We start from the raw sequence: 16,016 nt of genomic DNA on the forward strand, positions 1-16,016 counted from the left end.
GGAAGGCGCGGCTCGGCCCGCCATGCAGCGGCAGCGGCAGGAGCGGCAAAGCGGCCACGGGCGGCGGCGGGGCGGCCTCGTCAGCGGGAGATGATCCCGGGGTGGCGGGAGGAGCGGCGGGGAGGCGGCGGGAGGCTGCCGCGGAGGGGGCACGGCGGGCGGTGGGCCAGTCGGCGGCTGGAGCGCGGCGTGCAGCCGCTGGGAGCTGGGGTGGCGCCTGGCCCGGCGGGCAGGGGCGGCGGCAGGCACGGCAGAGCCCGCAGCCACCGGTGCAGACGCCGCGGCGCCGGCACGGGGTGGCTCGGCGGGCCGGGGCGGCCCGGTCCCAGCGCAAGCGGTGCCGTGCCGGGACCGGGGGATTGCGCCGAAACGCCGGCAGGGACTTGGTCTGCCGTGGGCGTCTGCGCTGCCGCGGGGGCCGTGGGCAGCTCGGGGTGCGCTGCAGGCGCTTGAACGCCAGGGTGGGGGGGCGGCAACGAGCACAGGGGCCTCTGGGGACGCAGCGCGGCCGCGCCAGGCGCGCTCGGCACCGCAAATCCGGGAGCCGCAGGGAACTGCAAAGACGCAGCAGCAGCGACGGGACTGGGGCCGCCACCGGCGCCGTGTCGGCAAAGGGGGCGAGGGCAACGGGGGGGGGGGGGCGGGAGGAGCGGCCGCACTCGCGGGGAGCAGGGAGAAAGCGGCCGCTCGGCAGGGGCGGCAGGGGGCGGGGCCACGGTGACGCCGGTCGGCGGCTCGAAGGGGCGGGGTTAAGGGGCGGGGCCACGAGCTTGGCGAACCCGGGGGCGGGAACCACGGCAGCCGGGACAGCAGGGACCAACGGGATGGTTGGGGCAACTGCTGCGGGCATCCCCCTTGCGGCAAAGAGCTCAAGCAGCGCCCTGAGAGCTGGGACCGGCTCCACGGCAGCCAAATCCCGGCGGGAGATACTAATAAAGAGCCTAATTCCCACTGTGTCCCAAAAGTCGTAAAAGGTGCCGTAAAGCGCGACTGTCGCAAAAGGTGCCGTAAAGCAAAACTGTCGTAAAAGGTGTCGTAAAGCGCGACTGTCGCAAAAGGTGCCGTAAAGCAAAACTGTCGTAAAAGGTGCCGTAAAGCGCGACTGCCGTAAAGCGCGACTGTCGTAAAAGGTGCCGTAAAGCGCGACTGTCGTAAAAGGTGCCGTAAAGCGCGACTGCCGTAAAGCGCGACTGTCGTAAAAGGTGCCGCAAAGCGCGACTGTCGTAAAAGGTGCCGTAAAGCAAAACTGTCGCAAAAGGTGCCGTAAAGCAAAACTGTCGTAAAAGGTGCCGTAAAGCAAAACTGTCGTAAATGGTGCCGTAAAGCAAAACTGCCGTAAAGCGCGACTGTCGTAAAAGGTGCCGTAAAGCAAAACTGTCGCAAAAGGTGCCGTAAAGCAAAACTGTCGTAAATGGTGCCGTAAAGCGCGACTGCCGTAAAGCGCGACTGTCGTAAAAGCTGCCGTAAAGCAAAACTGTCGTAAAAGGTGCCGTAAAGCGCGACTGCCGTAAAGCGCGACTGTCGTAAAAGGTGCCGTAAAGCGCGACTGTCGTAAAAGGTGCCGTAAAGCAAAACTGTCGCAAAAGGTGCCGTAAAGCAAAACTGTCGTAAAAGGTGCCGTAAAGCGCGACTGCCGTAAAGCGCGACTGTCGTAAAAGCTGCCGTAAAGCAAAACTGTCGCAAAAGGTGCCGTAAAGCGCGACTGTCGCAAAAGGTGCCGTAAAGCAAAACTGTCGTAAAAGGTGCCGTAAAGCGCGACTGCCGTAAAGCGCGACTGTCGTAAAAGGTGCCGTAAAGCAAAACTGTCGCAAAAGGTGCCGTAAAGCAAAACTGTCGTAAAAGGTGCCGTAAAGCAAAACTGCCGTAAAGCGCGAGTGTCGTAAAAGCTGCCGTAAAGCAAAACTGTCGTAAAAGGTGCCGTAAAGCAAAACTGTCGTAAATGGTGCCGTAAAGCGCGACTGTCGTAAAAGGTGCCGTAAAGCGCGACTGCCGTAAAGCGCGACTGTCGCAAAAGGTGCCGTAAAGCAAAACTGTCGCAAAAGGTGCCGTAAAGCGCGACTGTCGCAAAAGGTGCCGTAAAGCGCGACTGCCGTAAAGCGCGACTGTCGCAAAAGGTGCCGTAAAGCAAAACTGTCGTAAAAGGTGCCGTAAAGCGCGACTGCCGTAAAGCGCGACTGTCGTAAAAGGTGCCGTAAAGCGCGACTGTCGTAAAAGGTGCCGTAAAGCAAAACTGCCGTAAAGCGCGAGTGTCGTAAAAGCTGCCGTAAAGCAAAACTGTCGTAAAAGGTGCCGTAAAGCAAAACTGTCGTAAATGGTGCCGTAAAGCGCGACTGTCGTAAAAGGTGCCGTAAAGCGCGACTGCCGTAAAGCGCGACTGTCGCAAAAGGTGCAGTAAAGCAAAACTGTCGCAAAAGGTGCCGTAAAGCGCGACTGTCGCAAAAGGTGCCGTAAAGCGCGACTGTCGTAAAAGGTGCCGTAAAGCGCGACTGCCGTAAAGCGCGACTGTCGTAAAAGGTGCCGTAAAGCGCGACTGCCGTAAAGCGCGACTGTCGCAAAAGGTGCCGTAAAGCAAAACTGTCGTAAAAGGTGCCGTAAAGCGCGACTGCCGTAAAGCGCGACTGTCGTAAAAGGTGCCGTAAAGCGCGACTGTCGTAAAAGGTGCCGTAAAGCAAAACTGTCGCAAAAGGTGCCGTAAAGCGCGACTGTCGCAAAAGGTGCCGTAAAGCAAAACTGTCGTAAAAGGTGCCGTAAAGCGCGACTGCCGTAAAGCGCGACTGTCGTAAAAGGTGCCGTAAAGCGCGACTGTCGTAAAAGGTGCCGTAAAGCAAAACTGCCGTAAAGCGCGAGTGTCGTAAAAGCTGCCGTAAAGCAAAACTGTCGTAAAAGGTGCCGTAAAGCAAAACTGTCGTAAATGGTGCCGTAAAGCGCGACTGTCGTAAAAGGTGCCGTAAAGCGCGACTGCCGTAAAGCGCGACTGTCGCAAAAGGTGCAGTAAAGCAAAACTGTCGCAAAAGGTGCCGTAAAGCGCGACTGTCGCAAAAGGTGCCGTAAAGCGCGACTGTCGTAAAAGGTGCCGTAAAGCGCGACTGCCGTAAAGCGCGACTGTCGTAAAAGGTGCCGTAAAGCGCGACTGCCGTAAAGCGCGACTGTCGCAAAAGGTGCCGTAAAGCAAAACTGTCGTAAAAGGTGCCGTAAAGCGCGACTGCCGTAAAGCGCGACTGTCGTAAAAGGTGCCGTAAAGCGCGACTGTCGTAAAAGGTGCCGTAAAGCAAAACTGTCGCAAAAGGTGCCGTAAAGCGCGACTGTCGTAAAAGGTGCCGTAAAGCGCGACTGCCGTAAAGCGCGACTGTCGCAAAAGGTGCCGTAAAGCAAAACTGTCGTAAAAGGTGCCGTAAAGCGCGACTGCCGTAAAGCGCGACTGTCGTAAAAGGTGCCGTAAAGCGCGACTGTCGTAAAAGGTGCCGTAAAGCAAAACTGTCGCAAAAGGTGCCGTAAAGCAAAACTGTCGTAAAAGGTGCCGTAAAGCGCGACTGCCGTAAAGCGCGACTGTCGTAAAAGCTGCCGTAAAGCGCGACTGTCGCAAAAGGTGCCGTAAAGCAAAACTGTCGTAAAAGGTGCCGTAAAGCGCGACTGCCGTAAAGCGCGACTGTCGTAAAAGCTGCCGTAAAGCGCGACTGTCGTAAAAGGTGCCGTAAAGCAAAACTGTCGTAAAAGGTGCCGTAAAGCGCGACTGCCGTAAAGCGCGACTGTCGTAAAAGCTGCCGTAAAGCGCGACTGTCGTAAAAGGTGCCGTAAAGCAAAACTGTCGCAAAAGGTGCCGTAAAGCAAAACTGTCGTAAAAGGTGCCGTAAAGCAAAACTGCCGTAAAGCGCGACTGTCGTAAAAGGTGCCGTAAAGCAAAACTGTCGTAAATGGTGCCGTAAAGCAAAACTGCCGTAAAGCGCGACTGTCGTAAAAGGTGCCGTAAAGCGCGACTGTCGTAAAAGGGGCCGTAAAGCAAAACTGTCGTAAAAGGTGCCGTAAATCAAAACTGCCGTAAAGCGCGACTGTCGTAAAAGGTGCCGTAAAGCGCGACTGCCGTAAAAGGTGCCGTAAAGCAAAACTGTCGTAAAAGGTGCCGTAAAGCAAAATTGTCCTAAAGATACGCTTGGGACACAGTGGGAATTAGGCTCTTTATTAGTATCTCCCGCCGGGATTTGGCTGCCGTGGAGCCGGTCCCAGCTCTCAGGGCGCTGGTTGAGCTCTTTGCCGCAAGGGGGATGCCCGCAGCAGTTGCCCCAACCATCCCGTTGGTCCCTGCTGTCCCGGCTGCCGTGGTTCCCGCCCCCGGGTTCGCCAAGCTCGTGGCCCCGCCCCTTAACCCCGCCCCTTCGAGCCGCCGACCGGCGTCACCGTGGCCCCGCCCCCTGCCGCCCCTGCCGAGCGGCCGCTTTCTCCCTGCTCCCCGCGAGTGCGGCCGCTCCTCCCGCCCCCCCCCCCCCCGTTGCCCTCGCCCCCTTTGCCGACACGGCGCCGGTGGCGGCCCCAGTCCCGTCGCTGCTGCTGCGTCTTTGCAGTTCCCTGCGGCTCCCGGATTTGCGGTGCCGAGCGCGCCTGGCGCGGCCGCGCTGCGTCCCCAGCGCCCCCTGTGCGCGCTGCCGCCCCCCCACCCTGGCGTTCAAGCGCCTGCAGCGCACCCCGAGCTGCCCACGGCCCCCGCGGCAGCGCAGACGCCCACGGCAGACCAAGTCCCTGCCGGTGTTTCGGCGCAATCCCCCGGTCCCGGCACGGCACCGCTTGCGCTGGGATCGGGCCGCCCCAGCCCGCCGAGCCACCCCGTGCCGGCGCCGCGGCGTCTGCACCGGTGGCTGCGGGCTCTGCCGTGCCTGCCGCCGCCCCTGCCCGCCGGGCCAGGCGCCACCCCAGCTCCCAGCGGCTGCACGCCGCGCTCCCCCCGCCGCCTCCCCGCCGCTCCTCCCGCCACCCCGGGATCATCTCCCGCTGACGAGGCCGCCCCGCCGCCGCCCGTGGTCGCTTTGCCGCTCCTGCCGCTGCCGCTGCATGGCGGGCCGAGCCACGCCTTCCCCAGCGCAGCCTCCCGCTTCAGAGCCGCTGGATGGCGCGGCTCCGCCGCCTCCTGCAACCGCGGCCGTCCCGTCGTTCCCTGCCGCGGCCGCAGCCCCGTCTCCCGTTCCCGCCGCCTCCCGCACCCCCCGGCCCCCTCCGCCGCCGTCACGGCTGCCCTAGTGACGGCCCCCCCCCGCACCAGCGATATCACTCCGCGCCGGCTCATCCAACTACAGCGCCGCTTCCGGGATCAGCCGCACGCATGCGCAGTTCGATCTGCACGCCGCCGCCGCCGCCGCCGCCGCCGCCGCCGCCGCCGCCCCCGCCCGCGCTGCTTTGGCCGCGGCTTTGGTGCAGCCCGGTCCCGGTTCCGAGCCGCTGCGCGGCCACGGCCGCCATCTCTCTGCCCTGGCACGCCGCTTCCGCCTCCACCGGGTCTGTACACGGCACCACAGCGGGCGAAAACTGCAGCGCCTCGCATGTATCCTTCCGCGGTATTGGGATGGCACAGCAGGATGGTGCCAGGGCGGGGATGGCACAGCATGGTGGCACCAGGGCTGTACAGCCCCACACGTGTAGGCAGCACCCACAGCCGATGGCCCAAGTCAGCAGCACTGTGCATGGGGACAGAGGGGCCACCCGTGTCACAGCAGGACGGGACCGTCACGAGCCATGTTGTGTTCATGCCCGGGTACGGCTCATGGTGTCGTGGTCACTCTCCTTGCTTAGACCCCCCCTGCTCTGGGGCTGTGTCCTGCCCACATCTCTGCCAACCTCGGCAGGTGCCACGGCCATTGGAAGGGATTGCGGGGGGAATCTGGGGATGGGCACCCCAGGGCATGCAGGACCCCCTCTGTGCCCAGCTCTGCAGCAGGGATGGACACACCGTGTGCCCCTGGGCTTTGGCATCCCTGCCAGGAGTGTGGGGACCAGGCTCCTTAGAGTCTCCTCCTCCTCTGAGAGCGCAGGGTCTGTGAGGCTGAGGCTGGGCTGTCAAAAAGCCTTTGAGAAACTCCCTCACCACAGTGTGAGATTGTGCTGTCCTAGGAAGGAGGAGATACTCCCAAGAATGACTGGTTTAGGACAGGAATCAATGATCCAGGATGGATTCAAGCCATATAATGTGTAAATTACCATTTAGCAGCAATGCTTCCACAGTTTCTGCAATCAGAAAACAGGAAGTTTTTCCAAGATTAATTAGTCCCTGCTGTATATTAAGGATAATTTTGTGGACACAGCTGACAGCCAGGGAAGCCTCTCTTCAGTATCCAGTGCTGGCTGCTGTTGGAGAGAGGATATTGGGTTGGGTGGCACAAATGAATGTGTGAAAAGAAATGTACAGCTCAGGCATTATCTGGGAGATGGAAAAGCATTTTTAAAATGCCACGTTGGCAAAACTTTTGAGTAGAGCCACTTTGGTTCTAATGAAATCTGATGTGCCTGCTGATTTCTTTCAGTGTGAGTGGCTGCTGGGAGACAGAAAACCTTCTCCAGAGGACTTAGATAAGGGCATTGACACCAACAGCCCTCTCTTCCAAGCCATCTTAGAAAACCCAGTGGTACAATTAGGGCTCACCAACCCTAAAACTCTACTAGGTAAGTCCTGTGTGGGTTCCTGCTGGCTTTGCCAGGAAATCCAAGCAGAGATGATGGTGACAGCTCCTTTGGGGGACAGGGGCAGCTCTGAGCCTGTTCCTGCCTTGCAGCAGCTCTGCTGTTGGTTTGCTTCATGCTGCAGCTCAGCTGAGCCCAGAGCAGGCCTGGGGGCTGTCCCAGGAATGGTTGTAATTCCCCAGGATTACACTTGCTGAACTCACAACTTGAATAGCTGCTGGCTGCAGTGCTTTGTGGATTTAGGAGACCTTTTGTGTGCTCCCTTTGGCCACGAGGGGAAAAGTCAGGAATGTCTGTCTAGAACTCCATCTCACAGAAAAAGCGAGGCTGTCTCCAGCTGTGCAGCCCCTGTGTGTGAGGCCTGAGCACTGAGACGGAGGGGAACTTGGGGAAAAAAATCCAAACAAGAAGGTTGAGCTAAGGCTTTGCCTATCAAAATGGAGATCAAATGGGAAAACGCCCTTCCCTTTGCTTGAGTCTGAGCTCTGTGGCTAAGGTCTGTGTGCTCAGGGTCAGAAAGGCTGTGGGCACAGTGTGTGCCCAGCTGAGGAGTCTGACAGAGCCCCAAATCCCTCAGGAATTGTTCTTTTTGACAACACAGAACAATGACTGGCTCTGTCATGTAGATAGAAAAGGTTTTGCATTTAATCTTTGGCTTCAAAACTTATTTGAAGCAATGCTTTTAAATAAAGGCTATGTGCACAGCTCATTCAAGAGAGCCTTTAAAAATACTACTTTAAATGTAATTAGGAGAGTTTGCAAGCCTTTAAATAATTCAAGAGCAGAACCTTCCCACTCTTGATTTCTGAACAAATGGTCTCTTCATTTCCAACAGGGGTTCCACATTGCAGCTCAGAATATAAATAGAAAATGAAATGCCATTATAGGAGCTCATGGAGCTTGGATGAACATCAGAGAACAAATTCCTAATGTTACATCTGCAAATTGCTTATGTCACAGGTTTTAATAATGAGGGTTTGCATTGAATGAGCTCCTTACAGAATATTGATAAATCTTTAGTTTTAAGCTTGTGAGTCTGTGTTAAAGAAAATAGTTCAGGTGCTGAAAGGGGAGATCTGGATTTTATTTTGGGCTATCCTGGAGGCAAGTTGCATGACCTTGAGCAAGGTATTAATGAGGAGCCTTTCAGAGGTGCTGGGCACTTCCAGCTCCCACTAATGGTCCTTGAGCTTTGTGCACTGACACTCCTGGGAAAATCAACCCTGACCTTGGGCCAGGCTCTTCCAACACTGACATTTTGGTGGGTGTGCAGCTGCTTTTTCTGTCCCGCTCTGTGGTGACTGGCTCCAAGTGTCCAGGAGCCCAGCTCAGTGGCTGTCCAAGGGCTTCAGTCAGTGCCTGGCCCATTCTTCTGCCAGATTGGCAGCTCAGCTCTTGCAGTGGCTGCCTGGTTCCTTCAGCATGAGTAGAAAAGTCAAAACTAGAAACAGTCAAAGAAAACAACAGAAAGGCAAACAAACAGCCAAGCTTATTGTAAAGACAGAATATGAAATATTTGGACCACTTAGCACAGGGAACAGGCAAGGGGTGGCTGTGCTTTCCATGAACTGTCTTGGTTAAGTAGCAGGGAGGAAATAAATCCAGGCTGGGATGTGGATAAAGCTTTGGTCAGAGGAGTGGAGCTGCAGGAGAGTGTTCAGGAATGGATGAATTTCATGGCATGATCCTGGAGACAGGGGCCTGGACACATTTGTTAAGGCTTTACCTTTTCAGCCTCATGTCCTTGAGGTTTTGTGGGCTGGCCTGTAATCCAGGCTGAGCATTTAATCACTGACTGCAGTGAGTTCAGTGCTGAGAAGGGAGGAAGCACAAAGCCTGTGGCATCAGCACAGGCTCTGGACCCTTGGGAATGCCCAACGTGTATCCCCAGCATTCCTGGGCACTGCCTTTGAGCTGCAGTTATTCCTCACTGTCCTGCTGTTGAAACCTCCCAAACATTGACAGTTGCAATCCCTTTTTCTTGGCAGCCTTCGAGGATATGCTTGAAAACCCCTTGAACAGCACTCAGTGGATGAACGATCCCGAGACGGGGCCGGTGATGTTACAGATCTCCCGAATCTTCCAGACACTGAGCCGCGCGTAGAGGGAGCTGCCAGTGCACTGTGCCACTTCCCCCTGGCCTCACTCCCCCTCCACCTCCACGGGAGGCTGCCTGGATGGTTGGGAAGGGGTGGAGGGAAGGGAGGGAAGGGGGAAATCCTGGCTGGAGGGGTCTCTCACACAAGAGAGTTCGTAGTTACAGCCAACAGGAGTGAGTTGCCTTGTGGATTTTAGTGTTAGTGGGAGAGCTTTGAGGATTTGTTCATGTTTTCAGGTATTAAGTTTAAAATAAAATATATATATTAAAAAAAATAGGAAAAAGGTTTTGTGCAAACATTTAAGAACCTGATTGTTGGAAAGAAATATTGCTCGTTCAAAAGGCCTGTGACAGTTTTCTGGCCAGTTTTGCTAGGATCTGGCTGGTGTTTACAAAAGGTCACTGACCACTAGCATAGGATATTAATCATCTCCATACAGTATTAATTTATAGCTCTTATCAAATTGCAAAACTGCTTTTTAAAAAAAAAATTGATTCCTAGGAAATGTTTTTTAAAAGCCCAAATCTTGGGAGAGCAAGCACATTTCTATCCAAGCTTGTTTATCTGGCATTCTAATTTAAGCAGAATCATTCAGAGATGGAATTCTAATAAATAGCATTACTTTTTCCTATTTATTTGCTGCATTAGTGTTGTTGCAGTCCCACTGGGGTTGTACTTGCAGGGGGTTCTCTGTCAGGTACCATAAAGGTGCAGGATCTCTTTCACCACAGAATTCACCACATCAAGACTTGGATTCCCAAGTGGCTGCAAGTCCTAAGCTCACACTCTGCCATATCCCATTGCAAGGAGGGATATGTTCACACAGTGTTGGTTTTTTTCCCATTTTTATGTGCACAGTTTTGGCAAGGGGCTTGTGGGGGTTTTATTCTGTTTACAAACAAAAAGCAGCTGAATTGCATGGGGAGGTTGCTGGGGTTCTGTAAAGCAGCAGAACCACACAGGTTTTTATCTTGTTTAAGGTATTTAAAGCACGCTTGAAATTGCTGTCTTTGAGTTAGAAGTGGGTTTTCCTTTATACTTATTCTTACCATGGTCATACCAAGAATGTCAGGCTGGGTCTTTCCTATTTTGCCAGAAGACTGACTTGAGATTTCAGAGAGGAATTCTGAGCTATTAAGAGCAGAACTCACTGTGAATATCCAGCTGGTGTTTATGATTGGGCTCTGCAGGTGTTCCATTTTTAGCAGTCTGCTAAAAAAAGGGGTTTATTTTTCAACTTAGTGCAACATGATTGACATCTGTCATCATCCCCGCCATGCCTTGTGCTTCACAGCCCTGCAGGAAAGGCAGAAGAGGCAAATTTTGCAGAGAAAGCAGGTGGAGACCCTGTGCTTAAACAGCACAAAGGTGTCCTGCCAGACAGGGAGATCCTGAGCAAGTCACCTCTGAGCTGTGGGAGGGATTTAGGTGCAGTTGGGGTTTTTTAGACAAAAATGCAGCAAGATGCAACCCGAAACCCTGCAACAAGTTTTGGCCTGAACTTGGCATCTGCTCTGTGCTGTTACGCAGCTGAGGCACTGAAGTTGCCAATTTCTCATAATTAATATGAAGAAGGGTGGGGAAATCAAAACAGCCTGAGATTTTATCTTGTCTTACTATCCCAGGATTCTTTTATTTTTTTTAATTTTGTAATTTCGTATTAAGCTTTACAGTTGATGACTGCTGAAATATTTACTTCTACATTTGGAAATTCCAAGCTTTATAGAGATGTTTCTTCTGTTCAAATTGGACAGTAAAACCATTTTTGTGGGCTCTTGCTAAGAATAGACTGACATGACATGAAATTATAACCTTGTCCTGTAACTGAGCCAGGAGCCTGATCCTGCACCCCAGTGAGCTCAGCACAGCTACTCATGAGTAGCTGTGACTGAATATTGTGGTCTTATGAAAGGTTTTGATCATTTAATCCTTTTCTTTTTGCTTACTCCTGAAGCTTTTTACCTGTAAGAATACCAGAAGATTTTTTACTTGAAGCTGTTAATGTTAGAAGGAAATGTTCCTCTCTACGGTCAGGATTGTGGTTAATATTCCTTTTAATGAGTGCTTTTAGAAGGCAAAGTTGGGGAAAACTACCCTGTAGTTTGGTGGGAGGTTTTTTTGGCTTCTGAATGGATAAGGAGAGGTTCAGAATGAGCAAACAGAACCTTTGGGGCAGTTGTGGCTCTTGAAGAATGTAAAGGCTTGAGAAATGCTGGGTTTGATGTCAGGAGTCCATGGTTGGACTGCAGAGCTCAGAGGGATGCAGGAGCTCAGAGATGCCTCCCTTGGAATGGCAGCACCCCTCAGTGCCACTGAGCTGTTACAAAGGCTGGGGAACAGCACCAGGAAAACAGATTATCCTTATGTGACAGGAGGTGAGAATGCCCAGGCTCAGCAGCAGCAGTTGAGAGACCCCAGGGATAAAGGAATTCTGCATTTTAGGGCGCCTGGGAGGCTTGAGAAGATGTGGTTATTTCTGGATTTTGTTATTGCAGAGCTCAACACTTGCACAGCTGAGGTGTTGTTTGGGATGGCTTTAACAGAGCCCTGCTTGGCTTGTGAGAACTGAAGGTTGCAGTGGGCAAAAGCTGAAGGAGACCAGAATTTAGGAGCTGTGGTGTTTGCAGCAAGGCCCAGGAGTTGATTTAAAGCCAGCAAAAACTCCCCTGATGAGGTTGAAGGAATTGATCCAGACATCAGTGGTGCTGGGCTGTGAATTACAGCAGGGGCTGTGTCTGAGGGCCAGTGAGAGACCCCTGAACACACAGGGAGGATTTTGTTAACTAAAACCAGCAGGTTTTGTGAGGAAGAACTGCTCCCAGCAGTGAGGATTTACAGGCTCAGGTCCTGTGCTTGCACCTTGGGGGTTCAAGTTCCAGCTGGCACAGACATGGCAGAGTTAATTCTCTCTTAACGTGGTCAAGAGAAAATTATTGGAAGCCTGGCAGATGGAGCAGGAAAGGGATGGGGTGGTGGGTGACTAAGAGTGTGATTCTTACACTTCCTGCTCTTTGCCCCATTGGTAGCCAGACAGTCTTGTACCTTTTGATGTTGCAGGCCTCTTGCAAGTAGCCAGCTATTTATGGAAATATGTCTAACTTATAATTGTGTGACCAAAATGCTGATATTTTTAATGGCAATGTACTACATGGAAGTTTGTTCTCAGGGCTTCATATTTCTACTCCTTTTTTAGGGGGATGCATTTAAAGGGATGTATTTGGAACATAGGCCAGTGGCTACTTTACAGCTTAGACCTTGATTGTCCTGACCTGTGAGCCTGAGCTGGTGTAACTCTGCTGCTGAGCCTCTGTCCCTGCTCCAGCCCAAAGAATCTGCCATTCCTCCTCTCCTGGTGAGCAGGGACACGAGTCCTCCTTTGGGATTGCTGCATCCCTCCATGGGAATGGTCACACAGGATCAGCCTGCTGGGCTCTGCAGCATTTCAAGGAGGTTTGTGTTCCCATGCAGCTGCAGAATGGACTTGCACAGTTCCCAGAGCTGCCATCAGGCCACTCCTCCTCTGGGAAGGTGGGAGCTCCTCTCCTGCACGAGTTCCAAGGCCTCCAGCTCGTGGCTGCTTCTTGGCAGCCCCTGTCACAGACCTGACCCAAAGCTTGACCCCCTTCCTTCTCTCCTGGAACCAAACTTCCATTTCAGAGATTGATTTTCATATCCAAGCATCTCTTTAGTGGTTCTTGAAATCCTTTTCAGTTAGGACTGTTACAGTTACTTTTTTGAGGCGTTGACACCAAAACAAGCATCGCACCAAACGAATGTACAGCGACACTGTCAGCAAACACTGCCTGGGGAAGGGGCACAGGTTCCTGTGAGCTCTGCTCCAGTGGCAGTTTTCCCAAAGGCTTGTGCAAAGGATAGCCAGTGTTTCATCCAAAGGCACCATCCTGGTTTTCTACTTTTAATATTAATCCCATTTTTATTAACCAACAGAAGAGCGGCGCTTCCAGCTGGTATTTCCATCCAGCTGAGAGTGCTGGAGCTTTGGGGCTGGAGATCCTGCCTGGATCCCCCTCTCTGGGCCAGCTGCTCCTTGGAAGGATTTGTGCTGGCTGTGGCAGGGCACTGGGGGCAGTCCCCACCTCCCTGCACGGGGTGTTACATGCACGTGAGTGTTCTCGTGGTGGTTCTCGCCTCCATCCCCACATCCAGTGTAGCAAAAGGGTTTTTTTAAGGACCTCTTGCCCTAGATTTGAAGATCTTCAATGCAGATCCTGTTTGCAGCACGTGAACTTCAGTAAATGTAAATGCATTAAATTCTTACTGAATTTGGGTATAGTTTTCTATCCAGCTCTGGGGAGAGGGAGGAAATTGGATCACGTTTTAAACGAAGCCCCACAAACCCAAATGTCTCTGTTGCAGCAGGTAACAGAGGCCTGTAGAGATTTTTAATTTGCATATTTTTATCATGGCTTAATGAACTGTACACGAATGTGATTTGCTACCCAGCACTTCCCACGAGGCAGCACCAGTAAAATTACATTGCAAGGTACTGACTTCACATTTTCTCATTTCACCTGTGTATACAGCACTTAGGTACTGCATAGGGTAACTTTGATCTGGCTCTGATGCCGGTGTGTGGCATGCACAGCTCTTCCTAAGGTGTAACATTACTTTTCTGAAGCTTAAACTAGGGCAGACATCCCTGAGCCTGTGGAATTCGGGATTCATTCTGGCCACGCTCGCGTGGGTCGCCGACCTCTCCCTGAGCAGGAAAACCAGCAGGATTTGCTCCCTGCAGAAACCCTCCGGGCCAAAAGCAAGGAATGCTGCTAATTTGTGATCATTTTAAGCAGTTGCTGTTCTGAAATATATTCCTGCAAGTCAGGGAGGTGTTGGCAAAGCCAGACCTGTTCAGCCTGGAATTGTTTTGTGTGGAGCTGTGGAACCCACGGCCGGGGCTGGAATGAATGCTGAGGCTTTAAACCTGCTCACACATAACCCCAGACACCCATGTTGTGTGTGCTGTACATTTATAATATATCTTCAAAATAAAGTTTTTTGATTTATTACAAGGTGTTCGGAACCATCATTTGCAGGAGCAGCAAAGGTTTGTGGATCCACGTTGTTCAATGGTCCTTGTTCCTGCAGGTTGCTGGAATTGTCTCTCAGAAAGTGGGGTATGAGAGCTGCTCATACAGAGTTTGTGCAGGAAATCCTGGTTCAGCAGCTGGTTTTGCACCTGGAAGGTATTTCTCTCTTTTTCAGGAAAAGCTGCACTTGGGGAGATTGACTGTAAGGGCTTTGTGAAACACGACCTGGTGATCCCCTGGGATGTTCCGATGCCACTGAAGAAGGATTTATCTTGACAGTTGTTGAATGACAAATTGAAATCTTTTCTTTCCCAACAAGGGAACCCTCATTAAGGAGAACAGCTCCAGCAAGCAGCAGCTGGTGGGATGCAGCAACTTGCACGTGACGGAACCAAAATTCCCATCTGGCTGTCGTGGTGCCAGCGCTGCTGTGGGAGATGGGGAAGCACTTCCAAGCCTTGGCCCTCTCCGTGGGTGCCTTGGAGGTAACTGATGGGGGTGTCAATGTGTGAGCTTCTTTCTGTAAAGGAGAGAGAATCTGTAGAGTTCATTTGGGCTTTTGTAATTAATTAGCATTTTCTTCCATGTTCAGGGCAAGGAACCTGCCAGCAGCCTGTTTATTTAGCAGCTACAGCAACTGCCGAGGAGTTCAGAGTGATTTTCATTGTGTCCCATGAGAGATGGAGGATTAGAGTGTGAGACATCAAAATGCTGCTTGCTCAGGTCACGTTGGTAAATGTGGTGGTGTTAAATGCAGGTGTTTGTGGTGTCAGGCCCTAACTCAGGTTCGCTGTAATGCACAGCACAGCAGCAGGACAATTCAAAGGCTTGGCTCTCCACTAATTTACAATTAAAACAAACAAAAATTACCTTAAAGCAGCTTGGGGATGTATCATTAGATAATGACACTTGTGAACCTAAACTGGTACAGCAGGTCTGGGCAGAAATCCACACCTTAAAAATGAAGAGGTGCTGCTGTGTGAGTGCCAGGAGGGGCTGGAATTGGCGTGTGTTTGGCAGCTCCCGGGGCGCCCTCGGCGCAGGGACGTGTCCAGGCTGCTCCAGCAGGGAAGAGCAGCAGCTCCAGCCCAGGAGCCGCCTCCAGCAGGGCCCAAATCCATCTCAAAGGGCGGGGAAGGGAAGCACAGGGTGCACTGGGCTGTGGAGGAGCAGCTTGGTGTTGGCAAGGTGAGCCACTGCTGACAGCACAGCGGTGTGGCAAGAGTGGTTCCCAGCGCTCCGTGGGCGCTGTGCCTGGTGCCATCCCAGGGTTGGGCTGGGTTTTCTCCTTCCCTGTGTTCACTCCCATGAATTGGTGGTCACGGTCAACACTGCCCCTTAAAAGGAGCAGAATATTGTGCAATTACCCATCAGCTCCTCTGGACAGGCTTCCAGCGACTGCCCAGAGAAGCTGTGGCTGCCCCATCCCTGGAAGTGTTCAAGGCCAGGTTGGATGAGGCTTGGAACAACCTGGTCTGGTGGAAGGGAGTGGAACAAGATGCTCTGTAAGGTCCCCTCCAACCCAAACCATTCTGTGATTCTGTGAAACAGATGGAAGCAGCAGATGCTCCCCCTGGGAGCTCCTGTGCCCTGACAGCCCAGTGAGCTCAGGCCAGGCTGCCGTCCCCTTGGTGACAATCCTGTCATGTGCTCTCTGCTTGATCATGCCTTTCTTTGAAATTGATTTTATTATAAGAGGAACTGGCCAAAGGAAGCAGCAGCTCTGGAAGCTGCTGGGGATGATTTGGTATAGGGAAATTGGGTTTGGAGCAGAATTAAGGGAGAAATTACTTTCTCTTGTAATTCAAAAGCTTTCACTTCAACTGTAGGACTTGTGAGCTGGATGTGGGTCCTGCAGAAAGGCTGGAAGGAGGGCAGGGCTGCAGTGTACGTGTGTGAGCTCGGTCTGAGTGCCAGTGAGTGTGACCTGAGCTGGGACACAGCCCGGGCCCTGCAGATCCTGTGTCACCAGGAATCTGGGCACTGCTGGGGCTGAGGGAGGGACTCCAGTAACTCGAGCTGTGCTGGACCAGACCACGCTGGACTGAAATAAACCTGGAGAGGTGACCAGCTCTGTGATCACGCCAGGGCTGTGATTCAGATGCCTGGCAGAGGAGATGGTGCCCATTTAAAAAGGCTGAGTTCAGATGCCAGGGGCTCCAGCAGCACATCCAGCTGTGGGCTGCAGGGGGGATGCAAACCCCATGTG

General features: G+C 53.0%; 1 long non-coding RNA gene across 2 annotated transcripts; it reads left to right on the forward strand.

Moving 5' to 3' along the window:
• The first annotated feature begins 5,344 nt into the window (after positions 1–5,344).
• Positions 5,345–14,819, forward strand: LOC129046903 (uncharacterized). Of its 2 annotated transcripts, none has more exons than XR_008508751.1 (4): positions 5,345–5,481; positions 6,504–6,642; positions 14,127–14,292; positions 14,400–14,819. It is a non-coding gene; the product is annotated as an uncharacterized LOC129046903 (long non-coding RNA). The 2 variants fall into 2 exon arrangements; XR_008508750.1 differs by having other exon boundaries at positions 5,354–5,481; positions 8,649–14,292; positions 14,400–14,673.
• The last annotated feature ends 1,197 nt before the right edge of the window (positions 14,820–16,016 follow it).

The sequence above is a fragment of the Molothrus ater genome, chromosome 20 (assembly GCF_012460135.2).
Source record: "Molothrus ater isolate BHLD 08-10-18 breed brown headed cowbird chromosome 20, BPBGC_Mater_1.1, whole genome shotgun sequence".
Lineage (NCBI taxonomy): Eukaryota > Metazoa > Chordata > Aves > Passeriformes > Icteridae > Molothrus > Molothrus ater.